The 27047-nt window shown below is 34.5% G+C and overlaps 1 protein-coding gene across 3 annotated transcripts in view; it reads left to right on the forward strand.

The window, feature by feature from the left end:
- Positions 1-27047, forward strand: part of LOC111048508 (histone demethylase UTY) — a 106383-nt gene that overhangs the window by 24130 nt on the left and 55206 nt on the right. Inside the window, exon 1 of one of the 3 annotated variants that reach the window (XM_039425042.1) lies at positions 18075-18854. The exons of the other annotated variants lie outside the window; for them this stretch is intronic. The gene's annotated coding sequence lies outside the window, so the exon portion shown is untranslated. Of the gene's footprint in view, positions 1-18074; positions 18855-27047 lie in introns of those variants that run through there. 3 annotated transcript variants of the gene reach the window in all.

Below are 27047 nucleotides of genomic sequence, written 5' to 3' on the forward strand. Positions count from 1 at the left end.
CTTCTTATGTTCAAAAATCAATTACCACCAAATGGATCCCTCTAATTCGTTGTTCAAGCATTTTTTGTAATACAATTGGCAGGAACTTGATTGAAGAGGGTGGAATCAATTGTATTCTACATCAAAAAGAACCGCTAGAATTGAGCGATTTGAGAACTTCCTGGTGGGAAGCTTCCTCCATCTGCTTTGATCTTTACTCCTACCTCCTAAGTTGTATTGACTCGTGAAAACCTCCCTTCAGATCGTCTCGTGAATAAGTCATGAAACAATCTTCTTGGTACGTTATACAGCTTCCGCATTTTACTAAGAAAACCGACAGCACTTCCTAATCTTTTGAGACTGGCAGTCCCAGAAATCTTCACTCCCAAATTGTCACGGGTGATAATTTTATGTATGTAATTATTCAAATTATTCCCATTTATACTTGCAACTACTGTAACTCAGATAGGCTACCTTTCTAATTTATAACTGAATTTGATTCTGGAAAATTAGAACGATAATATTCATTGCTTGGTTTGGTACGTTATTGTTATCGTTCAAGTCCTGTCAAGATAAAAACGAAATAGTCACTCAATTTTGAAAATACGAACCACTCTGGAATCCAGAATCTATAAGATATACAGTATTTTATTCATAACGTAGGGCCTTAAGTCTATAGGATTTATTGGTCTCAATCTTTTATTAATGAATGAATAATGCAATTCTTCGGTTGTTGTTAATATCAATAATGACTTGACCCAAGCTATTGTAACACGTAGACTATTCCATTGGATTGATTGATTCACAAACCAATATATTTACAAACCAATACAATGCAATAGAACAATCATTGAGAATAGAAAGAGGGACTATCGCCTGATCTTAAGCTATACTAAGCTTTGAGTTTTCTATTCTTGTAGTGTCTCTGTTGATGAAACATCTATAGGTACCTGGATATGAAACTCTATATTTCATCATTCTCAATAGCTTTATTGCCTGAAGTCTAAGTACTAAACTGCAGCTGGATAAAATAATGGCTACAACTACTTGCTATATACAACAATTGCAATTGTAATTGTACGGTATAACAATAGTGTAGTTGTCTAGTACTATAGATGCACATTGTCTCTGTTGGTAACGATCTCGACTAGAACACGAGAATTGGAACAATTACTCGAATAATTCAGATGCAGTATCTATTATTACGTAAGACACTACTTTGTAGCTAATAATTCAGAATAATTGTTCTACTTTTGTAATCCAATAGTGTTGTATTCCAGGTAGCTAAATGCGCCAAGTCCTTTATAGAGCTTGTTATCTTTTATTCTCGTGTGTCAATAAATGTACATTTCCGTTTCTTAAAAATTGCCATTCTATTGATAATCAGTTTTTTCACCTTGTTATTGTCATACTTTCATTTTCTACAACCAGTTGAATAAAAGAAAAGCATACGACACTCGAAAATGAGTGTATCCGTAGAATGCAGAAATATGCAAATATGGAATTGATTCCTGACTATTCAAGTCAACGATTTATTCCCTGTTAATAGTTTTAATATCATATAATCAATATTCTTTATTCTTTCTTACAATAAGTACATCATAAAAATTATAGGGAGCGGAAAAATGAGGTATCCTTGTGCCATTCCTCTCCCTAATTTAGATAAGGTCACACATAGTCCAAAATAAGTTGAGTTTTGTAGTTGTTCACTTCACAAAATGTTCAGTCCTTGATTATTTTCACAAAGTAGATTTTTAAATTTAGATGCTTCAAAGCCAAACATAGAAGAAATATAAATAAAAATAGAAATCTATGTACCATTTTTAAAATTGTTTACTCACAACATGTTTCGGCTGTATGATGCCATAATTGAGTGATTGGAAAATAAATAAAATGATCACTTGATAATGACATCAAATAGCCGAAACATGTTGTGAGTGAACAATTTTAAAAAGTTCACTTAGATTTCTATTTTTATTTATATTTGAGAATAGCCGTAACGAAAAAATACAATAGAAGAAATATTACATATTAAAATACGATAGGAAATATTGACATATTAAATAAATTGATATGTCAAATCAAAGGAAAAAAACAAGCTTTGGAAAAGCTTGTTAAATTGAAGGACCAAGAAAACAAGCTTGATTACTAACATTACATTATCTACTCAAGTTCAACTCTAGAACATAATAAGAACTACAGTAGCATAATATTTTTCTTATTCGTACTTGACTATTTGAATTATAACTATCAATACACTACAAATATTTCAAGTCAAGTTCAATGTATGTTTTGTTTTGTTTCAGGTAAATATTTTCTCGGGCTTTCCTTGAGATCTTGATTTGTTGATTCATTCAGGTAAATCTAAATATAGTTCTGCATTTAGTGACCAATATTTAATAGCTCCTAACCCAATGGTTCTCTTCTGAGAGAAATTGCTATTTGTCCTAGTAGTCCCTAATGGAAATCGTTGCTGGATGTGTAAATGGCTTTAAGAAGATTATTTGTAGTCATAGTGGTCGTGGGCAGCTAGTGCTGCCCAAACCATACCAGTACCGCGAAGTAACTGATTAACTTATAGTTTGCGACTTGTAAAATATGAGAAATTTACATTTTTCTTCAGCGTTGGTGGGAAAAACGAATACTGTTCCATAATCGGATTGATTCTTTTGTTCTTAATTGAAATCAAATCTAGGTCTATTTTTAAATAGAATTATGCAAACATTGATACATTATCAATTTTATAGATTTGAGGCTCAGTCACAATTCAATGTTATGTTAGACGAGAGTCTTACAGTTTTTCAGAAAACTTCTGACATGAATAACCGTAAACACAGTTTTGCCTTGAAAGGACATGAAATTATTTTATACTTATTATCTCAAAAATTAACATACCATACACCAAAAATTAATACTTTGAAAGATTTCATTATCAAATAATTATCATTTCCGCAATTTTATAAAGTGCTCTTCAGACTTGAGACGATAAATAATCCAATTTAGACTTTCCAATAAATTAAAGCTCAACTCTTATCAAGCTTGTAGATTCTAATATTATAATTGAGTATCATACGAAGGTGAACAATCTTTCAGTTATGTTGTGACGTAGTATCTATCTTCAGCTTTGGATTATTGCTATTTATAATTGGCCTAGTTGGCTGCATTTTATCGTCTGCCTTTCAATAAACCTCATTACATTCAACTCATCTTCAAAATCCTTAATATACTAGAGTATAACCAGTCTGAACATGGCTTGTCTTGCTTCGTCTCACTTCATATTTGAATTCGAATTAGAGATAATTATTCAAAAAATCGATGGTAATTTATTGAATACTGTTTTATAATTGAGGCAATGCATTTGATTAATGTTCTTAAACTGATTTTTGTAAAGTATACGTTATTGAAGGACAAGGTGTTCACCAACTTCACTTATCAGTTGAAAATATTCATAATAGAGTCCAAAAAATGTTTGGTACTCGGGTAATGGTACAATATTAAAACCTTCAATTAAGGGTACCAGGAACTACGAAAGAAAACGTTCACCAGTTCTCTCTGCAAGATTGAAATTTAATCATCATTTGTAGAATAATGTTTGATAAAGCTCATTTCAAAGTTCAAACACATTTTAATATCGGAACACAAAAATCACAACAAAGAAATCTTGGAAAGTTTCCCTTATGCATAAAATGAATGATTTTACGATTTCTTCACAAAGTGAAGTTTCGGATTACAGGAAACATTCTAATGTGGTACATTCCTTTATTTTATTCGCATAGTTGATACGCTATGTGCATTCACCAGAATAATGAATTGCATAGGAACAGCATACGATGAAACGACTCACTACATGCAACGGGAAGCTCTGCTCTGCTGTGAGCACGGCACAGTTTCTTGACCTTTCCCAACAGTTGTGCCACCCTCCCCTCCCCCTCCACCCGCGTCATTGCGAGTTTGGGAGCGTTAACCGCGACTATGTTGTTTCTCAGGACTTTATCTCCGTCCAGAGTCTAGACAATCTACGGTCTCTATGCGCTTGCAACATGTAAACAAGAGCTTCATAGTGATAAAATTCTCCTAGTTACAGCTTTATGAAGATTGGGAAAGCTATTTTACAACTTAAAATATTGCAAAAAGCTTTCAGTTTGATAGCTTTTATTGATTGCTTGCAAATGGGATAAATGCATTACCCTTAATAAATTGGTAATAATAAGTACCCATGAATCAAACAGTTTATTCGAGGATTGCAGATCAATATGTCATTGGCGTAGTATTCGAAATGAATAATTGTGGAGAACAAACTAGATATAGCTTCATAGAGGAAAGATTAATAACGATTGGTTGAATTTGAATTCCGCATACTCAATAAAACGAGTTGAAATGAACTTTCGTCTATAATATATTGATGTATTTGCCGTTCTTTAAATGCATGCACTCTAAAAACCGCTTATACTAGTTAGTAGAAAATGTAAGAATCCGACAGAATTTCAAACCATTCTTCCTGAAATGGAATCAACTTACGGGGTGGTGGTATATGATGGAGATTTCCCTGAGTGATTGATTGATTGATACTAATCAAAGATGAAATGTGAATCGACTGATGTAAAAATATGTATTTGTTGAAATTATTGATAGATAAATATAGTTGTTGAAAAAATACTTCCCGTTCCTGATGCCATGATGATAGAAAGTTGTGACCACATTGCTAAAACACTTGACAAATGAAGGGGAAGGTTAGGCAAACCGTGTTACGCATACACACACAGTGTCAGCGTCTCTTTTCTATTGTGTATGAATATAGATAAGATAAGATAAGATAAGATTCTTTATTTCGCATCCATTTTAAAACAACAGAACAGCGCACAAAACTAAAAAAAAGATAGCAAATAGGAATAATAAAACAATACTTAAGACAACTTTTTAACCGAATAAATGTGAAATTTGCTGATAATACTAATTGTATTAATTCTCATTATAGGATGATGAAATGTAATCTAGCACAGCTACTCTGTTTTACAAAAATACACCATAATTAATGCACGAAATAAAATACTGCATGACCTTGCTGACAAGGTCACGTTCGCATTGCAGGAGCATCACTGAACAGAACTAAAGGACAGTTCAAAACAAGCAAAACTTAACTTAATAAATAATAATGAAAATAGATAAAATATATTAAGGTTGAGAAAAGAAATACAATAAAAAATAATAAGAACTAAAAAATACAAAAAATAATCTATCCTGAATATAATTCAAAGAACAAAAGTACTGATATAAATAAACTATCGAGTTTTTGAAGCATGTAGATAATAAATATACAGTTAATATTTCTATTTGAACAATAACAAAAATAAAAAAGCCACATTCAAGTACATCAGTGTACATTGACATAGAACAATGAATGTCTTCAGTCTAGTAGTTTAGAACTTACTTCATGAAAACATCAAAATTCAAGGATAATAGTTCGAGATTTATAGAACCAGTGAATCCAGTTGTATATACGTTCACTTGATTAGAGTGTGGACCATTATCATCTAGATTATCTAGATGATGAGTACACATTCTGAAATTATTTTCCACTTTCACGAGAAAACTTTTTTTTTTGTTCTCCACAATCACGGTTATCTTACTATTTTTCCTGATATTTCAATTTTAAAAAATTCTGTTAAATAATACAGTTGAGTTATGAAATAAATTAAACAATCAATCTTTCTAATCAAGAACTCAATAACTCTGAACTGAGAGTTCAATAACAGACCAGTCTCTAATGGGATGTTGTCGTTTGAGCTTTGGCTGCTGGAAGGAAGAACGATGCAATTACGATCATGTAATGCGTGCAACCAATAAGTGCAGCAAGATGCCTCTCGTTTCCTCTCCAATAATAATGAAGATTGTGTGGAGAAGACCTTCATCTTCGATTTAGTCTGAATGCGAGGACACAACGAAGAGCGTCTACTGGCATTGGAGGCGATTTAATACGCTGCCGCTTTACTTTCAGTGGTGAAAGCCATTCTCCCATGTCGTCGTGGAAGCGCATGCACTCAACAACGTTCAAGCGGCAAGGTCGCTCATAAACGCCCAACGTTTTACAATGGCAGTGCTGCAGTCATTACATAAACGCGCTCATCTTTTATCTTCCGACTATGTCCTGTGACGACGCTCTTGCAACAAATTTAGCCTTTCTGAATCAAGCATCTATGTTGCACTCAAGGTTTTATCACCTGAAAACTATTAAAACTGATAAAATACCGCCATAAAATCTTGACTTACGTTGATTGCCTCTCCGCAGTCAGTGTTTTACTGTGAAAATACACTATTATCAAGCGTGAGACGTTTACTGAAAACACTTTTTGATTGGATTGAAACATTACTACGAAAATATCAAATAAGTTTGATCTTATCTGAAGGTAGATGGAACATTTCTCCAGTTCAGGAAATGGGTTGATGAATACTGATGAAACAAAAATATAGATTTTCTTTCTCATAGCCAACATCTTTTCAGTTCACAATCTTCATGGATGGGGCCAAAATTATTGGACTGTGTTATCCACGATTTATTTTTTTTGTCTGCATGAGTAACTAGCATCAGAGACAAATAAATAGACAATTGAATAGTATCTTTACTCTAAGCTACCATTCAACATTCTCTTTTATGTTTGACTGCAATTCTCAATCGGTGTCATTGCAGACGTTTCAAGGCTACAGTGCCTTATCATTTCTCTGCATTACTGGTGTTCTGATATTTCCTCTTGGTAGAATGAAGTCCTTCTAATTTGTAGTACTCGGTAAATCAGAAATTGTAATATTAATATTTCTCAGTGAAATTTATGAACGTTATTATTCAAACTAATTCAAATCACATTAATCTACAATAATATTTAGTCAAAAATAAATAATGTTATTAACATAATTTTATGAATTTTATTAATTGGACTCGAAATTGGGCAAAAAATATTAAGTGGCAAACATAACCTATTTTTTGACAATTTCCATCCAAATTTGGGAAAGGAACAGTTTAGGGCTTTAAGTCTGTTGTTCCTTTCCGAATGGTTAAGAATGATATTCTATCTATCAATGTACAAATAAATAAATAAATTATAGAACTTTTGCCAAAGTATTATCTTTAAATCTTAGCTATATCAGACCAATTATATCAACTAAGCCGATATCAAGCCACTGCTTTTTTCAACTATCCAGTCGTGAGGCCTAATCGGAAAAATGCCAATTGAACTACAGATTCCTAAAAAGTTACAGAAGGCAACTAGTTTGCAAAAAAGCCTGTTCACTGAGAACAGTTCTTTGTCAGTGGGAATACATAAATAAAATAGAGTAAGCTTAAAGAAAGAAGATGTACAATATTGGCAACTTTTTCAGGGGGTTGTGATTGAAATGGTACTTTACTCTTCCATGTCGTGTAAAGAGGTTTATTGCAAGAGTGCAAGCAGCGGAAGCACTCTTGAATGCTTCACTAATCACTGTTGGTGTTGCCTGAAATCCGAATGCCGAGATATCAAGCATGCTACGAAGTGCTTGCAATGCGTATCAGGTGAGCGAAAAGAGGCAGGTGTACTCCCTTCCATTTGCGTCGCGCCGCGCAGGACTGAGGAAGGCAGGACGAGTCCATTTGCTCCTCTGTCCAAATGGGGTTGAATTGAGAGGGAGAGCTGTGTTTGTAAACTGTAGTCGGTAGCTCATCCCCTCGACTTGCAATAGCAAGCGACTAGGAAACCAATTAACCATCACTTTGAATATAAACTGTAATGAGTTGAGCTGCGTTGCTCATCTCTCATTGGGTGAGATGAATGATGATGCTCTTTCAATTATTAAAATGAATCCATTTTGTGTAGGAGAGCTTGAGAGTAGAGATAACTCTATTAATTGCATATTTCCAAGAGTTAAATTCCTTTGCTAAACTTAGCTAACATTGCTGAAGTTTTGTTTTGTTTATCCCAAATACATTTTTCAAAAACTTTCTTAGCCAAGTAAGTTTTGGTTTGGCTGGCACCCGATAACAGGTAGCCTACCATTCAAATCTATTCCAGTAGCTATAGTGAGATTCACGTTATAAAGTCAGCACCTGATTAACATTAGTTTTGATATCCCTGTCTGTCATTAGATAAAACATATAGCTCTATTCTTCTCTACTTGAAAACCGGGTTATCTACTATATCATGAAAATTGTCAACACTTTAGTCCTATCATTTCCACTGGCCTCATAACGTGAATCTCTCTATAGTTATACAATTCTTATTCTCATTGTTTCTCAATGCATGACCAATAATATTATTGAAAATAGTTTATCAATAGTCTGCCTCAGTTAGCTCAATACTAATTTCTATTGAATTGTCTGGGATATAGGGATTTGAGGTATTGTTATTTTCACCTAACATAGAAAGCTTAACAATGTATATATAATTCAAGGAAAAATTTAAATAAGTAGAAAAAACAATCTTATTATTGTTGAAAAATATTTACTTTGCTATGGTTATCAGACGAGACGAAAATTCGTAATTTAATACAATGTAAGAACCCTTTATTGTATTCCTTTACATTTGCATTATTATTTACCCTTTAAAGTATTAGTTCTCACTCATCTTGTAGACATGAATTAACTCTGCCCTAAAAATTGCTTTTAGAGTGAACAGAGTTTTAGGTTTTTGGAACTAGGAAAAGTTGGGTCTGGTCTATTATCATTACTGATGTATTTTGTTATCAGACTACCCTATATCACTAAAGCACAAAGCTCTGATTCCTAATGAATGTATTCAGTTGGGCAGAGAAAGGATAACATTCGTTCATATCGGAGTGCTCTTTCATCTTCATTCTTCATTCTGCCTATTATGAACACTCATAAAAACAAATGTTATTCTCTCTCAGTCGAACATAATCTGAGTATAAATCATTGGAAAGAAGGGTCTGTGTGCACGTTTCGTATAATATTATCCCATCGATAATAAATGGGCAAACGCTTGCCTGCCACGAGAGCGTATCATGGTGATACACAGCAGTTCTGTGGATAAGGGTGCCGTCTGAGGGCTGCCGAAAGGAGCGGTTTGTTGTGTGTTGCAGTTGCGTTGCGTTGCGTTGCCTGCTGGGAGGTGTGTCCTGTGCCTGTTCTGTGTCGCGGGTTGTCGGCTGGTCCGACTACTCAACTTCTACCTGGCTGCTTGTCTTGCCGAGAGCTGGAATCTTGCTAGCACATTTATTTCGAGGATTGATTTTACCGTGCTTTAGTGCTTGTGTTGTTTTTATGTGTGAAAATTAAAAATTCGTTTGCATCGTCAAGTTTGGTTTCAACGAAAATCATGATTTCTCTTGAGAGAAACTCTAAAATAGATTCATTCATATATTGTCGCACTTACTTGCTAAGCATGTCGACTTTTGTTTGCTAGACATTCTTCAGTGCTCCAATATTAAAAGCTTGATTTTTCCAAGTTTATTGATTAAATCCGTTCTAAAAGTATTCTGCTCTTCAAGAAGTTTATTATTGTGTGATAAAAATACCCTCGCGATCTCTGTGTGCCTTGAGTGACGTAGGGTGATCGACTCAATTCGTTGGAATAGATCTGTATACAAACAAGTCTTAAACATTTAAATACCCACCAGTGTATTTGCGCTTGCGCTCTCTTACAACTTACGCATTCTTCTCATCGTTACATCAGTGTTTCTCATATCATCGTGGAATTGCAAAGCAATAATTAACTCAACATAGTTATCAATAATAATCATTGACGGAGTTTTTAAAAATAGTAGAGTATAACGCAACTCAATTGCCTTCTAAAGAGTACAACTACTTTTAACGTTTGCAAATTAAGGGTTAGTGCAACGTATAGGCTTACTTCGAAATTTTGAACACCAACTCTTCAATACTAATAAGAGACTTTTCAAGTTTTTTGCAGAGTATAGAGTGAAGACACAGTCGAATGCCTTGCTTAAGTCCAATAGTAAGATCCAACTGGTTGCTTGAGTTCAAAACCATTCAAAACATATTCAACAAGTTTTTCAATTGCATCAATAGTACTATGATTCGGTCTAAAGCCATACTGAGAAGGATAGAACAGCTGGTTGTTAACAAATATTCATTAAGTTGAATTACAATACATGTCTCAATGATTTTACTTAGTATAGGTACAATTGCATTGGTCTATAGTTCTGGGGTTCATTAGGATCCCCCTTCTTAAACAGGTGTAACTTTGGTAACTTTTAGAAAATCAGGAAAAACTCCTTCACTCAGTATATAATTTACAATAAGTCAGTTCAGATATAAAAACATCAACTACATTTTTCAACAAATAATTTGACATACAATACACATCCTCAGATTTTGAGTGACTCATTCTATTTATAATAAGACTAATGATTGTTTCATCAACCTTCTTAAATTTAAAATTTTGGTTATTCAGATTACTATTGATACTATTATTTAAAAGATCAGAGAAGTCTACATCATTTGTACTATTACTATTTGTTTGAATATTACCAGTAGCACATGACACATTAACAAAAATTATTAAACTGCTCAGGAGAGATTGGAATGACCTGTTTTGTTGAATTTACCAGATTACTTCATTTTTGACAATTTGCCAGGCTGCCTTGCATTGATTTTAGCCTCAGCTATAAATTTACCATTAGCTACAAGTTTTGCCCTAGAAATCTCTTTCTTGTATTTTATCTTTAAATTCTTGAACATAATTTTATACTCAAGGTTATTAGTGCTCTTCCATTTGTTATATATCACAAGAAGTAGTTTACGCATACTATCAAGTTCAGGAGTAAACCAGTTTATCACAGATGCTTTCTTCTTACCATTTATATTTCTAACATTTATGTATGGACAGCTAACATTGAAATACTTTGTAAAAATATATAAGAAGTTCCTAACACACTATTTACATCTTTGGTATAAATATCAGACCAGTCTGCGGTAGTCAATAACTGTCTGAAATAGTTTAGATTATCTAGAGTAATAAAACGCTTCTTAATGTATGTTCTACTACATGCGTCATCATTTTCAACCTCTGATGTAGGATCCAAATAGAAAGTAGACCAGATACCTGCATGATCAGAGATCATGTCCTGTTCTAGAAACTTTAGCTCCACACTGTTGGCTGAAATATTTGATGCTACAATGTCAAGACAAGAATTGAATCTGGTAGGACATTTATGAACACAGTAGATATCAAATGATCTTAGTAGATTTAACAATTCAATACCAGCACTATCATTTTCTTTTAAGATATCTACATTTAGGTCTCCTGTAATAACTATATGTTTAAAATGTTTAGGTCCGTTTGTCAAATCAGATAAAATTTTTTCAAGATTTAAAATGAACTGGTTAAAATTAGAACTAGGAGGACGGTATATGCATAAAATTATCACCTTAGATTTAGACATCTTAATAGCTGAAACTTCAAAAGCAGCTTCAATGCAGTACCTTTCAACATCTAGCTGTTCAAACAGCATACTTTTAGCCACGTATATTGCAGAGCCTCCATACGGTGATTGTCTACAGTAGCAACTAGCTAATACAAAATCTTCAGGAACATACAAAGAAATCTCATCCTCTAGGAGCCAATGCTCGTTAACACAAATTACATTAGCTGGTGTTTCATTTAAAATAATCTCCAGTTCATGTATTTTATTACGGAGCGATTGTACAACTTAAAATATTGCAAAAAGCTTTCAGTTTGATAGCTTTTATTGATTGCTTGCAAATGGGATAAATGCATTACCCTTAATAAATTGGTAATAATAAGTACCCATGAATCAAACAGTTTATTCGAGGATTGCAGATCAATATGTCATTGGCGTAGTATTCGAAATGAATAATTGTGGAGAACAAACTTAGCTTCATAGAGGAAAGATTAATAACGATTGGTTGAATTTGAATTCCGCATACTCAATAAAACGAGTTGAAATGAACTTTCGTCTATAATATATTGATGTATTTGCCGTTCTTTAAATGCATGCACTCTAAAAACCGCTTATACTAGTAGAAAATGTAAGAATCCGACAGAATTTCAAACCATTCTTCCTGAAATGGAATCAACTTACGGGGTGGTGGTATATGATGGAGATTTCCCTGAGTGATTGATTGATTGATACTAATCAAAGATGAAATGTGAATCGACTGATGTAAAAATATGTATTTGTTGAATTTATTGATAGATAAATATAGTTGTTGAAAAAATACTTCCCGTTCCTGATGCCATGATGATAGAAAGTTGTGACCACATTGCTAAAACACTTGACAAATGAAGGGGAAGGTTAGGCAAACCGTGTTACGCATACACACACAGTGTCAGCGTCTCTTTTCTATTGTGTATGAATATAGATAAGATAAGATAAGATAAGATTCTTTATTTCGCATCCATTTTAAAACAACAGAACAGCGCACAAAACTGAAAAAAAAGATAGCAAATAAGAATAATAAAACAATACTTAAGACAACTTTTTAACCGAATAAATGTGAAATTTGCTGATAATACTAATTGTATTAATTCTCATTATAGGATGATGAAATGTAATCTAGTACAGCTACTCTGTTCTACAAAAATACACCATAATTAATGCACGAAATAAAATACTGCATGACCTTGCTGATAAGGTCATGTTCGCATTGCAGGAGCATCACTGAACAGAACTAAAGGACAGTTCAAAACAAGCAAAACTTAACTTAATAAATAATAATGAAAATAGATAAAATATATTAAGGTTGAGAAAAGAAATACAATAAAAAATAATAAGAACTAAAAAAATACAAAAAATAATCTATCCTGAATATAATTCAAAGAACAAAAGTACTGATATAAATAATCTATCGAGTTTTTGAAGCATGTAGATAATAAATATACAGTTAATATTTCTATTTGAACAATAACAAAAATAAAAAAGCCACATTCAAGTACATCAGTGTACATTGACATAGAACAATGAATGTCTTCAGTCTAGTAGTTTAGAACTTACTTCATGAAAACATCAAAATTCAAGGATAATAGTTCGAGATTTATAGAACTAGTTAATCCAGTTGTATATACGTTCACTTGATTAGAGTGTGGACCATTATCTAGATGATGAGTACACATTCTGAAATTATTTTCCACTTTCACGAGAAAACTCTTTTTTTTTGTTCTCCACAATCACGGTTATATTACTTTTTTTCCTGACATTTCAATTTTAAAAAATTCTGTTAAATAATAGAGTTGAGTTATGAAATAAATTAAACAATCAATCTTTCTAATCAAGAACTCAATAACTCTGAACTGAGAGTTCAATAACAGACCAGTCTCTAATGGGATGTTGTCGTTTGAGCTTTGGCTGCTGGAAGGAAGAACGATGCAATTACGATCATGTAATGCGTGCAACCAATAAGTGCAGCAAGATGCCTCTCGTTTCCTCTCCAATAATAATGAAGATTGTGTGGAGAAGACCTTCATCTTCGATTTAGTCTGAATGCGAGGACACAACGAAGAGCGTCTACTGGCATTGGAGGCGATTTAATACGCTGCCGCTTTACTTTCAGTGGTGAAAGCCATTCTCCCATGTCGTCGTGGAAGCGCATGCACTCAACAACGTTCAAGCGGCAAGGTCGCTCATAAACGCCCAACGTTTTACAATGGCAGTGCTGCAGTCATTACATAAACGCGCTCATCTTTTATCTTCCGACTATGTCCTGTGACGACGCTCTTGCAACAAATTTAGCCTTTCTGAATCAAACATCTATGTTGCACTCAAGGTTTTATCACCTGAAAACTATTAAAACTGATAAAATACTTCCATAAAAACTTGACTTACGTTGATTGCCACTCCGCAGTCAGTGTTTTACTGTGAAAATACACTATTATCAAGCGTGAGACGTTGGATTGAAACATTACTATGAAAATATCAAAACAAGTTTGATCTTATCTGAAGGTAGATGGAACATTTCTCCTGTTCAGGAAATGGGTTGATGAATACTGATGAAAGAAAAATATAGATTTTCTTTCTCATAGCCAACATCTTTTCAGTTCACAATCTTCATGGATGGGGCCAAAATTATTGGACTGTGTTATCCACGATTTATTTTTTTTGTCTGCATGAGTAACTAGCATCAGAGACAAATAAATAGACAATTGAATAGTATCTTTACTTTATGCTACCATTCAACATTCTCTTTTATGTTTGACTGTATATCTAATCTCATCTCGTCATAGAAAGGCACCATATGCAATATTTATTCTATTTGTTGCAATTCTCAATCGGTGTCATTGCACACGTTCCAAGGCTACAGTGCCTTATCATTTCTCTACATTACTGGTGATCTGATATTTCCTCTTGGTAGAATGAAGTCCTTCTAATTTGTGGTACTCGGTAAATCGGAAATTGTATCCATTAATATTTCTCAGTGAAATTTATGAACGTTATTATTCAAACTAATTCAAATCACATTAATCTCCAATAATATTAAGTCAAGAATAAATAATGTTATTAACATAATTTTATGAATTTTATAAATTGGACTCGAAATTGGGCAAAAATTATTAAGTGGCAAACATAACCTATTTTTGAAGAATTTTCATCCAAATTTGGGAAAGAAACAGTTTAGGGCTTTAAGTCTGTTGTTCCTTTCCGAATGGTTAAGAATGATATTCTATCTATCAATGTACAAATAAATAAATAAATTATAGAACTTTTGCCAAAGTATTATCTTTAAATCTTAGCTATATAAGACCAATTATATCAACTAAGCCGATATCAAGCCACTGCTTTTTTCAACTATCCAGTCGTGAGGCCTAATCGGAAAAATGCCAATTAAACTACAGATTCCTAAAAAGTTACAGAAGGCAACTAGTTTGCAAAAAAACCTGTTCACTGAGAACAGTTCTTTGTCAGTGGGAATACATAAATAAAATAGAGTAAGCTTAAAGAAAGAAGATGTACAATATTGGCAACTTTTTCAGGGGGTTGTGATTGAAATGGTACTTTACTCTTCCATGTCGTGTAAAGAGGTTTATTGCAAGAGTGCAAGCAGCGGAAGCACTCTTGAATGCTTCACTAATCACTGTTGGTGTTGCCTGAAATTCGAATGCCGAGATATCAAGCATGCTACGAAGTGCTTGCAATGCGTATCAGGTGAGCGAAAAGAGGCAGGTGTACTCCCTTCCATTTGCGTCGCGCCGCGCAGGACTGAGGAAGGCAGGACGAGTCCATTTGCTCCTCTGTCCAAATGGGGTTGAATTGAGAGGGAGAGCTGTGTTTGTAAACTGTAGTCGGTAGCTCATCCCCCCGACTTGCAATAGCAAGCGACTAGGAAACCAATTAACCATCACTTTGAATATAAACTGTAATGAGTTGAGCTGCGTTGCTCATCTCTCATTGGGTGAGATGAATGATGATGCTCTTTAAATTATTAAAATGAATCCATTTTGTGTAGGAGAGCTTGAGAGTAGAGATAACTCTATTAATTGCATATTTCCAAGAGTTAAATTCCTTTGCTAAACTTAGCTAACATTGCTGAAGTTTTGTTTTGTTTATCCCAAATACATTTTTCAAAAACTTTCTTAGCCAAGTAAGTTTTGGTTTGGCTGGCACCCGATAACAGGTAGCCTACCATTCAAATCTATTCGAGTAGCTATAGTGAGATTCACGTTATAAAGTCAGCACCTGATTAACATTAGTTTTGATATCCCTGTCTGTCATTAGATAAAACATATAGCTCTATTCTTCTCTACTTGAAAACCGGGTTATCTACTATATCATGAAAATTGTCAACACTTTAGTCCTATCATTTCCACTGGCCTCATAACGTGAATCTCTCTATAGTTATACAATTCTTATTCTCATTGTTTCTCAATGCATGACCAATAATATTATTGATTACCAATAATAGTTTATCAATACTCTGCCTCAGTTAGCTCAATACTAATTTCTATTGAATTGTCTGGGATATAGGGATTTGAGGTATTGTTATTTTCACCTAACATAGAAAGCTTAACAATGTATATATAATTCAAGGAAAAATTTGAATAAGTAGAAAAAACAATCTTATTATTGTTGAAAAATATTTACTTTGCTATGGTTATCAGACGAGACGAAAATTCGTAATTTAATACAATGTAAGAACCCTTTATTGTATTCCTTTACATTTGCATTATTATTTACCCTTTAAAGTATTAGTTCTCACTCATCTTGTAGACATGAATTAACTCTGCCCTAAAAATTGCTTTTAGAGTGAACAGAGTTTTAGGTTTTTGGAACTAGGAAAAGTTGGGTCTGGTCTATTATCATTACTGATGTATTTTGTTATCAGACTACCCTATATCACTAAAGCATAAAGCTCTGATTCCTAATGAATGTATTCAGTTGGGCAGAGAAAGGATAACATTCGTTCATATCGGAGTGCTCTTTCATCTTCATTCTTCATTCTGCCTATTATGAACACTCATGTTATTCTCTCTCAGTCGAACATAATCTGAGTATAAATCATTGGAAAGAAGGGTCTGTGTGCACGTTTCGTATAATATTATCCCATCGATAATAAATGGGCAAACGCTTGCCTGCCACGAGAGCGTATCATGGTGATACACAGCAGTTCTGTGGATAAGGGTGCCGTCTGAGGGCTGCCGAAAGGAGCGGTTTGTTGTGTGTTGCAGTTGCGTTGCGTTGCGTTGCCTGCTGGGAGGTGTGTCCTGTGCCTGTTCTGTGTCGCGGGTTGTCGGCTGGTCCGACTACTCAACTTCTACCTGGCTGCTTGTCTTGCCGAGAGCTGGAATCTTGCTAGCACATTTATTTCGAGGATTGATTTTACCGTGCTTTAGTGCTTGTGTTGTTTTTATGTGTGAAAATTAAAAATTCGTTTGCATCGTCAAGTTTGGTTTCAACGAAAATCATGATTTCTCTTGAGAGAAACTCTAAAATAGATTCATTCATATATTGTCGCACTTACTTGCTAAGCATGTCGACTTTTGTTTGCTAGACATTCTTCAGTGCTCCAATATTAAAAGCTTGATTTTTCCAAGTTTATTGATTAAATCCGTTCTAAAAGTATTCTGCTCTTCAAGAAGTTTATTATTGTGTGATAAAAATACCCTCGCGATCTCTGTGTGCCTTGAGTGACGTAGGGTGATCGACTCAATTCGTTGGAATAGATCTGTATACAAACAAGTCTTAAACATTTAAATACCCACCAGTGTATTTGCGCTTGCGCTCTCTTACAACTTACGCATTCTTCTCATCGTTACATCAGTGTTTCTCATATCATCGTGGAATTGCAAAGCAATAATTAACTCAACATAGTTATCAATAATAATCATTGACGGAGTTTTTAAAAATAGTAGAGTATAACGCAACTCAATTGCCTTCTAAAGAGTACAACTACTTTTAACGTTTGCAAATTAAGGGTTAGTGCAACGTATAGGCTTACTTCGAAATTTTGAACACCAACTCTTCAATACTAATAAGAGACATTTTGAAGTTCAGAGAAATATAGACTATGAAAGTTTTATTGTGATTTTCTTTAAAGTTTGCTCAAGTACCACGTTGTTCGTTCATCTATATAGGCTATCTATTCGTGTTAGTGTACTTGAAAGTGAATATCTTGACAAGTTGATAGCCAGGAACATCCTGAACATTGTGGTTTCCTCCATTAAAACCACATCCATCAATCTCAAGGTAATTGTAAAATTTTATATCTCTCTTTAGTTCTCAAATTCATCATTGCTATTTATCAATTATCGCTTTAATTTTCTTTTAATGTAGCTCATATTCGTTTACAAGTTCTCCCCAATCCTGTTCCAGAAACCACTCCCTGTGCTTATTTTAACTTATCTATTTTTTCACTCACTTTATTCTCATTCAAGATCAAGAACCTGTACTATGAAAGCTTTTTACATTATTAAAGACAAATGCTGCGTCTTCCTAACATTGATTCATGATTCAGAGTCCTGCATATGGCTTCTACTCACTCACTAGGCTCCAGTTATAAGTTATAACCTGGTTTAAAATCTTAGAATTTTCGTGTACCTATTCTCTCAATTTTCAGTGAGGATAGTGAGATTGAACTTAAGTTTATCGAAGTAAAATTCAATTCATTCATGCATTTCCTTTCAACGAAAATCATGATTTCTCTTGAGAGAAACTCTAAAATAGATTCATTCATATATTGTCGCACTTACTTGCTAAGCATGTCGACTTTTGTTTGCTAGACATTCTTCAGTGCTCCAATATTAAAAGCTTGATTTTTCCAAGTTTATTGATTAAATCCGTTCTAAAAGTATTCTGCTCTTCAAGAAGTTTATTATTGTGTGATAAAAATACCCTCGCGATCTCTGTGTGCCTTGAGTGACGTAGGGTGATCGACTCAATTCGTTGGAATAGATCTGTATACAAACAAGTCTTAAACATTTAAATACCCACCAGTGTATTTGCGCTTGCGCTCTCTTACAACTTACGCATTCTTCTCATCGTTACATCAGTGTTTCTCATATCATCGTGGAATTGCAAAGCAATAATTAACTCAACATAGTTATCAATAATAATCATTGACGGAGTTTTTAAAAATAGTAGAGTATAACGCAACTCAATTGCCTTCTAAAGAGTACAACTACTTTTAACGTTTGCAAATTAAGGGTTAGTGCAACGTATAGGCTTACTTCGAAATTTTGAACACCAACTCTTCAATACTAATAAGAGACATTTTGAAGTTCAGAGAAATATAGACTATGAAAGTTTTATTGTGATTTTTCTTTAAAGTTTGCTCAAGTACCACGTTGTTCGTTCATCTATATAGGCTATCTATTCGTGTTAGTGTACTTGAAAGTGAATATCTTGACAAGTTGATAGCCAGGAACATCCTGAACATTGTGGTTTCCTCCATTAAAACCACATCCATCAATCTCAAGGTAATTGTAAAATTTTATATCTCTCTTTAGTTCTCAAATTCATCATTGCTATTTATCAATTATCGCTTTAATTTTCTTTTAATGTAGCTCATATTCGTTTACAAGTTCTCCCCAATCCTGTTCCAGAAACCACTCCCTGTGCTTATTTTAACTTATCTATTTTTTCACTCACTTTATTCTCATTCAAGATCAAGAACCTGTACTATGAAAGCTTTTTACATTATTAAAGACAAATGCTGCGTCTTCCTAACATTGATTCATGATTCAGAGTCCTGCATATGGCTTCTACTCACTCACTAGGCTCCAGTTATAAGTTATAACCTGGTTTAAAATCTTAGAATTTTCGTGTACCTATTCTCTCAATTTCATTCATGCATTTCCTTTCAAATATTTACTTCAATTTCAGTTTCCCATCAATCCATTCATCTCTCTTGTAGAACATCGTCCTTCTCATGGAAATCCTTCAAGCATTCTGTCAGTTTTTCATGGTCGTTAATGTCTGTTCAGCTATATTTTCCTTTTGGAATCCTTACACAATTAAAAATTTATCATTCAGTCATAATTTCACAGTTATCCAAGGAACACAATGTTCCAAGGAACTGCATGGTTGAATAATAATAGAGATAATGAAATTTCCGTTATCATACTTTCCCTCTTTCCAAATACTGTATCAATATTAGTATGTCATGTTTCCACAGGATTTAATAGCCTCTATTGTCCCTTCTCACTTTATTATTACTGTAGATGAATGTGAATAGCTCAATTTAAATGTAAGGTACTTGCTATAATCTGAGACTTCCATTAAAACAAGTTCATACCAACCTATATCCATGCTAAAAAGGTATTATTATTATTATAGATTAAGCCCATTAGTAGATTAAGTAATTGATCATTAGTATTATCACAGACAAGAGATACATGTTGTTCATTACTCCGTGGTATTATCACTATACTATTTCCATGGACCAATATAGTTTTATTCCCAATCTACTCAATCTACATAGCCCAATAGAACGCTATTTAGTTAAGCCGTCAGAATATATTATGTTTATTTATCATAATATACTATAATTTACATAATAGTATACTAAATATATAATCATTCTCATGTGATGCGGTGATACCTGAACTCATTTTAGAACAATGTGCATGTTACATAATGGTCAACTACACCCATCAATTCCCTTTTTACTATATTCAGTAGCTCTGAACAGTCTGATCATACAAGCTGTCTATCCATGAATAAACAAACATGTAGTGCTTTAAAACTCGCTGTGTGGAGTAACATTTGAGAGTGAGTAAATAGATTGGGTTGATTTAAAGGGCAAAAAGTGGATTGATGAGAGAGATACAGTGGCAGGAGCAGTAGAGTCTAGTAGAGCAGACAGGAGAGCCGTTGCGTTGCAAGACAAAGAGAAATGTAACCGCGGGTCATTATCCTCTCTCGCTGGCACCAAAGTCCGGTTGCCGTCCGTCGACTCTGAGGTGGCAGTGCCAGAGGAGAGGAAGAGGAAAAGAGATGGCACATCCACCAACTAGCTATTTTCGGATGCGCCTACCTCGCCGATGTTTTTTCTTGTTGTTGCGGTGCTGTCTGTCTCTGTAGGTGAGTGAGTGAGCGGAGAGTGATGAAACCGTTCGTTCTTCGGTGAATTCTGTGCTTATAATTGCATTTCTCTCCAGCGTCCATGATCTTTGAAGAATGCCATTGTTAGGTGCTGTCACAGATCAAAATCCGTAGCACACTACTGGGGTACTGTATTCGTGTCAAACATCGAAGAAATTTGTTTGAATACAAACTCATTTGTAAGAGAAAGTGAACTTTGAACAACATGTAATCTGTGATCATCAGCACCCATTAATACTGAAACATACAACCATCTTCAAATAGATTGGTTTCATGTAAATATTTACACAATGATATCAAATGGTCATCGATCATAATAATTATAAAATGACCCCATCGCTCTTGCAGAAAAAACTTAAGTATGCATGTAGTAAAGAACCTCTCGAACTAAAAATGAATTTTAGGGTTGTAGTCAATCCTCTATTTCTTTTGATTCCGTTTAATTCGTTCTTCCTGAAGAACAATTTCATATTATCCACATTATCCATATAAGTCGGATATTCATTATTACATGAAGTTGAGTAAATTCGTCTGGCTATTTGTTGATAGTGAGTCCCTTGTGGGAAGGTCTCACTTCGCCTAAATATATAATTTGATCTCACGACTTTCATACTCAACCGGGACCGAAAGTTCAACGTGCCCATCCGATAACACGGGGGTGCTCTGGCTAAACACTTTTGTTCGTATCCGGGTTTAACCCGGGACCCCTATCAAATGAACTGATCTTATACTAGTTTCATTGATCTACCATCGAATTTTCAATATTATGATTCTATCTTCTTCCTCTTGCATTTATGGAAAAAATTGTTAAATAATTGAAGATCTTTGAATTTTGTATTGGAATAGGCTATTTTGAACCTTATTAGAATGTTTTATTGCTAGTCTCGTATTCAAGCCTTAGAAATAGTTCGTGAACACTCTACTCAGAGGAATGAATAGTTTTCTAGGGAGTATTATATTTCCTTGGACAGAATCGTGTCCTTGGGATTCTTTCTTTAGTTCGGGCTCCATTTGGAGTTTGATTTTGAATGACAGGTGTGTGGTCTTGGCCTATTGGTTGATCTGTTGTGAACAGTAAGAAGCCCAACGAAAATGCGTCCAAGCGCGAGCAGAATAGGCCTAAATCCATATAGAAAAGGAAGCCCTGAAAGGGCAACACTGCGACTACGACGGCTGTCCTCCCTTCTTCCCAGTCCTGCGCCCTCGGCCCTTATTGGTGAATTGGCGTGCGTGTGATAGCGTACGAAGGGCTGAGCCTGAGCAGCCTCTCCGGAGCAAGCTTCTCCCACGGGTCATAATATGCTAGTCATTCTGCCACAATGGCACATGCTTTATACCATTTTTCTGGCCTCATTTGTTTTGAAGTTAGATGTAATAACACCAACTCCAATACTGGTTGTATATTAGATGCTTGGCTGTGGATCTGCCAACAATGTGATACTAGCTGTTTGATAATAGCTGTATATTATACTAACGATGATGGTCTAGGTCTGGGTACAAGCTTGTTGAGACTATTTTCTTGTCAGTATGTAGATTAAATTCTCTTCACAATACCCTATTACTCCTTTATGGTCGTACACTTCAAATGATGGTTATATTTTCTCGATTTATACCTCAAAATACTACACAATGGTCATTATCAAATGTCATCATTTAACATTCCATAAAAACTTCAAAGATAAAAGGGTATCAAAGTACTTTTCAATCTGATATTTTCAATACAGAAGAACCAATCAGAAACTTAACATCTTGTGATAGCAGTTTTCAAAAAGAAGGATTTTCAAATATGATCTTACCGATTACAGCATGACTAATTGTCTATTCTCATAGTAGTTATAAAGTTTTTGTCATTAAGTACTAAACGTGGCTATTTTTCACATTTGTAGTTGAAATATAAATTTTAAACAATGATTTCCGTGTACTGTAGACTAATAAATTCAATTGAGAGTTGCTTCCTGTTTATTTGGTTCCTTGTCAGTCATTGTTTAGTTGGTTGGGTCAGCAATTTCATTTTCGCATAATGTAAAACTTTTCTATAGCCACCTTGTAAATACTATACCTACATTGCTTGTGAAATGTAGTAGCCCAGTACCTTTTGGCTTTGGCTCTTGGCTTGCTTCTTCATCTTCCTTATAATGTATTTTGAAAATCAATCTTATCCACCTTGTAAGTCCAAGATTTCCATCCCTCAATAAATAAAGGCAAGAAAATGATGTTGCTTGATATGCATATATTTTTTATTCAGAAAGAACTCAAATCGAATGACTTGAAAGCTTGATTGGTTAATGAACAAACTGTAAATGTTGTAGCTAATGGACTTTTGAAACAACACAAATCCATTTCGTGAAGCAAGATAGAAAAGACAGCACTGTAACAACATCATTATTTACGTTACCACTGGATTTTTTTCTCGGGCCAACAAAGAAACCATTCTTGAACTTCGTTTTCTGGCTGTTTACCGACTATTTTCCCTGCTAATTATTATTTAAAGCACATAACATTGAAGAAGGCTGCTCCATTCATCTGGCCACACAATGGTTGTGAATGGCTGAAGAGGGCGAAAGAAATGCCATTCATTGAGTAACCTGTTCGCAATTGACGTGAACTCGTTGAGGTAGGCCATGGCTGGGCGCATATAGTCAACGGTACTCCTGTTTTATTCATATAAGCAGTAGGCCGAGATATTGTTGAAGAGTAGGCCTACACGGGGGCTCTGAATAAGAGGGAAAAAGTTCTCACCTGGTTTTATTCATTTTTCAGGCCGAAATGTGCTCTATTATCTCGTATTTACGAGTAGCTGTAGGCCTATTTGACATTTGTAGGGAATTGCAGGCACATTTCATCATAAAGTTAAATTTTTCGTACATTGTATATATATTATATATATTGTATTTGTTGAATGTAATTCATTCCATGTAGATTTAAATACAAATAAAAATAGAAATCTATTGCAAGCTAGTATTTATTTAATGTCATTTTATTTATTTTCCAATCACTTGATAATGACATCATATAGCCGAAACATGTTGTGACTAAACAGTTAAAAAAAAGGTACACTTTCAATTTTTATTTACATTCAAGAGTAGCCCTAAAGAAAAAAAGACCATGTAGACTTGTTTGACAAAAAGATGCAATTCAAGTTTTATTACTTCTACCTCAGAGGAAAGAAGCACTACTAAGTATGCTTATTCCGTGCTTCTACTATGAAATTCTCCACTTTTGCTATTGCAACTCCGCTAATTATGGAGTGCTCTTATCAAATCTCTGATAAAAAATTATAAATAATGCTATTGTTTGTTGAGAATGAAGTTAATAGTAGGTTTCAGAGAACTTTCTTGAAGTATCATTGATTTTTTCTCCATGTAGTGAATTTTCAATCGAATTAATAGGAATACTGTTTTGTACTCTATTTTATTCTCAAATTCACATCCTTAGTAAATTAAAACTAGTCTGATAAACTTCATGCATCGTTTTATGATTGAGAACATGGAGAAAATCGTTTGACTTGATGGCATATTATACAATCAGAACCAATCTAACTTATCAGTGAAGAACCAATTAGGTAGCTGATTTGAAATGGTATGGATCCGACAACCGTGAACGAGCTGTGATTGACAGATCTCCTTGTCTGGCAATATAATGTGATCAGCTGTTCCTCAACAAAGCTTTACTGTTGAGGCGTATAGGATAGTAGTACTCTCTGGAGGAATATACATTCCACTTATGATAATAAAACTGAATTGAACGTGTCTCGAGTAAATTTTCGCTATGCCCTCTTTGATATTTAATTTTATGTGACGTTCTCATCAATTAAGTATTCAGCCTTTTTTTGAAGCCTGGGGAGGAGGTAGGATTGAAATTCCTTGAACTACATAAGCTTGATATCATCAATCCCTTCTATCAATTGAAAGAGTTGAGAATCACTGATAGCAGAAAAATTGAAAACAAAATTTCACTGCCCATTCATTTTCCCAGTGAAGAGCTGGTGGTAACAATAATTTAAGCTTCTAAGAACGTCAAACCTTATATGGGTGAAGCCATACATTATATTATGCTTCTATATAAGTATTCAACACAAGCAACCTTTCCTACAGGTACCGGTACTATCATCATTATTTTGATTCGTAAATTAAATTTGAAGACTGCTCACATTCGTACTGCCGTTAGCACGTCCGGTCGACCGTCCTTTGAGCGATGAAAAAGAAGAGGATGAAGAAGAAGAAGAGTGCTTTGTTTCCGTCAGCTGTCGGCCATGATGCGTCGAGCCCGCGGCACGTCACCTCGTTTCGGCCCCCTCCCCCTCCCCTCTCCTCCTCATCATCATCATCCCCTGCACCGGTCTACTGCTCTGTTGTGCAGTGTTGCCAGCTCGTGCCCCTGCCTGCTGCCTCCTTGCTTCTATAACTACTACTACTACTGCAGCACTGCCCGTCGATACTGTTGGTTCGCCAGTCTCGTGATGTCATGAATTTAAAAGGCCTCTGCGCCTCGCAATGTTCATCATATCAACAGGGTAAACTGTCAACCTGTCATGGAAATTCTAGTGATGAGTGAAAATGGGAGAGTCAAGCCCCTTGGTGTACGATAATCAAATGCAGTAACTAAACCAAAACGCCTGTGGTTCATTTTGTATACACCCTTCCACCCTTGCAAGATACAATCCTACAATCAAAAAGTATAATAACTTATTGAAATTCACAATTATTAGGAAGAGGTAAAAATTCTTTGTTTTTTTTCACAAGAACCTTGTTTGACGGCAATTGATTTTGCTCTCGTATTTGTATCGTGACTGTGATAAACAAATGCATTCTCAACTTTTAATTTGAAAGTTGGGAGTTGTATTTACTGATATTGAAAGTATCATCTCGGTGGTGAGATGGAAATGGATTTATGCAATAAATTGTGGGTAGACAATATTATTGTGAAGGTAAACAATATTATTGTGATTTAGAGAAATATATAGCTAAACATAGAAATATATAGCTCTATACATATGGCTATATAATTATGTATACCATTGGATGACTCTTCATATTTCAACTTCAACATTTTGTCAATGAATTATACTCATATCATATTCCGAAATTCATGCACCAGCTCTAAACCAAATACTTCCTTTTCCGAACGAGAACCGGAAGTCGAAGAGTGTGAGAGAAATATCAACCCCTAGTAGAGTAGCTCTTCGAAATTCACATGGATTTTCCATGCCATGCAACTCTGACACCTGCTATCTATTTACTCGGATGTTGCTTATTATTTACACATTTATTTTACTTTTCTTTTTTACTTTTTACAATAATCACGTAATCTTTCTGGTGCAATATCCTTTTGAATTACTATATAGATACAACTTGTTTTTTCATTGCTCTTTTGCTACATTTCTACGGGTTCCTATCTTTTACCAAATTGTTTTCTTTCAGCTTCTGCTTCAAGGTAGTGACTCCATGCACGAAATATATTTTTGTACATATTCTCTTTTTATGTGTCATATTACCTTATCTACTTTTATGAATAATTCATCAAAACCTACTTCAACAAAATCTATTATTATACTGTACTAAACACTATAGTATTACAAGAAAAACGTCATATATCCAACAACGGAGTAGGCTAGCAATCTAGCAATAATGAATACGTTACATTGCACTACTTTTTTGATAATAGAAAGCTCATCTATGTATTCTTTAATATTTTTTCATATTTGATTGATAGATATCCTCTTTCATGGTTGTCCATTAAAGCTGCTGTTCTGGTGTGATGATTTTCCCCAGAAAAGCATAGACATTTTCCATAACATGTAGGCTACTCATGTACCCTTCAAGATTTCACTCTGTCTAAAAAATACTATTTTTATGTAATTTTCATTTCATGTCCAGAACTTTTATATAGCAATCTCAACAATCATACCTCTTATTGATCGAAGCAATCTCTCGAGAGTGATTGAAGTGCATCAATTGATCAGCTGAGTGAGTATTGATTGATTAGAATACCGGAATAATCCCGTTGGCAGAGGTAGGCTGTGTTTGACTGGCAAGTAGTAAACAAGTGACCGGGGTCAGTGCTCTTGCTCTGAGCGATGCGGTGACTTTATCATCAGCATCATCTGTTGGATGTTGGCTCTGGTCGCTGCCAAACCACTCGTTTCACGCCAAGACCACTGTCTTTTTATTGCGAGCCTTAGCAATTCTATGACTTCCCCATCAGCGACCACAGCTAGACCTAGGTCGGCCTTGACCTCACCTGCTGCTCTTGTGGGGGTCACTGACTTGACTCAGCCACCATTTCTCAAGTATTTGCAACGTCTATTTAAACATGTTTACCTTATTAGTTGAGATTGTCTATAAATAGTCTTCTAGTAACACCAAAAAAATTATTCAATCTTCTCGTTTTCCTGGTCTGCACAGAACAGTATCAGTCTTGAATAAGCTGATCATTCTTATTTGGCATTGTTCAGATCCCAAACTGATGATGTCGCTCAACGAAACTCAGCATTGAGTATCAATCCCATTCTACTTTTGATATTCTAACCATTAATTGATTCATTGATGTAGTCTAATATTTTAGTA

This window comes from Nilaparvata lugens, chromosome 1, assembly GCF_014356525.2.
Source record: "Nilaparvata lugens isolate BPH chromosome 1, ASM1435652v1, whole genome shotgun sequence".
Lineage (NCBI taxonomy): Eukaryota > Metazoa > Arthropoda > Insecta > Hemiptera > Delphacidae > Nilaparvata > Nilaparvata lugens.